The sequence below is a fragment of the Tursiops truncatus genome, chromosome 4 (genome assembly GCF_011762595.2).
Source record: "Tursiops truncatus isolate mTurTru1 chromosome 4, mTurTru1.mat.Y, whole genome shotgun sequence".
NCBI classification, from domain to species: Eukaryota; Metazoa; Chordata; class Mammalia; order Artiodactyla; family Delphinidae; genus Tursiops; species Tursiops truncatus.
In genome coordinates, this window is record NC_047037.1 from 14,684,532 (window position 1) to 14,686,020 (window position 1,489).

Consider the following 1,489-nt stretch of genomic DNA (forward strand, 5'->3'; position numbering starts at 1 on the left):
GATGATAGCCCTTTAGCCTTTTGTGACTTCAGAACTTAAAAAGACAAGGGCCAACTAGGACTTCTATTTGACATTCAGATAGTCACTTGCTCAACACAAACTGAGTTAGGAGATAGCTAAACATCTCATTCTTGTTTACTTATGGTGTTCTCAGAAAGTTCCTATTTGGACGTGGACAGTTCTCAACCTGGCTGCACATCGGAGTTTTATCTAAGAAGCTTTAAAAAATTACCAAATGCCCAGACAAATTAAATCTGGAGGGTGGAGCCCAGAACATTAGTCTTTATGCTTTCCCAGGTGATTCCAACTTGCAGCCAGGCTGCACACCACTGATGTATCCCTTTCAGAAAGCCGTTGCATGAAAGCCATATGGTATCTAGATAGTACTGTTTATTCTAAATTTCACCAGGAAAATGTACCTTTAGAAGAAGACACAGTTGCGCTTCTTCTAAAGGCTCAGCTTACAGTTTCAGAAGCGCCGGTCCTTGGAGGTTATCTGGAGCGCTGCTTGAAGAGGACGGAGTCCTAGTCTTGGCAGAGGAGGCAGAGTTTCAGGCTCCGGCAGAAACGAAGAATGTCCAGACGCCCATGAGCACCAGGATGATGTATGCCGACACCAGCTTTAATCCATAACGAGGATTTATGAAGCTCAGGGCTGACACCAGCAGATAGGGGAGAAGAACTACAAGAAGGGCGTACCACTTTTTCTTCTCACAGGCATCCAAACACACAGTGCCCCAGAACACGTGCAGCAATATGATCACCAGCGTCATGGAAGCTGAATTCAGGAAGCACTGGGGAGGGTCTCCATGAATGCCCACCGTGCCCGGACCCAAAGAGTCAGGCTATTTACAAAGGGAAATACTCCACTCATGATTCCAAAGCCCAAACCAGAAACATAAGCCATTAATCACATAGAAGGTGCTGTCTCCCTTGGGTTTATACTCGTCAAGCCCACACAGGCTTTAAAAAAAAAAAGTTTATAATATGCAAAACGGCACATTTCTTGGATAAGGACTGAGACTAGCACTCCAAAGATCAGCAGATATTTCTGTATTGGTCCATCTTTGTCGTCAGCAATGGTTGCTACCATGAACCAAACTAGGGAGTAGAGCAGTAGAGACACCAACCTGAAGGAAGCTCCAGTGACGGGGAAGATGATGCGCAATGGCGGTGGCGATGGTGAAAATGCAGAGGGCGAGCGCAGGCGCAAAGGTAACGAAGGCGCAGCCAAGAACACGGCCGCCGTCATGGCAACCGCGGAAGCCGGTCCGGGGGCCTCAGCTGATGTATATTCTTAATTAAGCCATGTTAAGACAGATGGTCTCAGCACTCGTACCTTTTAATTACTGTCACTCTTAAATACTTTGGAATATTATGTGTCTCAATAGTTTCCAAGAACAGGTTTTGAAAAGGAGAGAGGATGAGGGTATAAAGCCTGAGGAGAGACAAGCAGCACTATTGATAAAGGGTAGCCTGGGCAGCATGG

General features: G+C 46.2%; 1 pseudogene; it reads right to left on the minus strand.

Annotated features, from left to right (window-relative positions):
- Nucleotides 1-274: 274 nt before the first annotated feature.
- LOC101317057 (gamma-secretase subunit APH-1B pseudogene) lies at nucleotides 275-1,252 on the minus strand (annotated as a pseudogene).
- Between the last annotated feature and the right edge of the window lie 237 nt (nucleotides 1,253-1,489).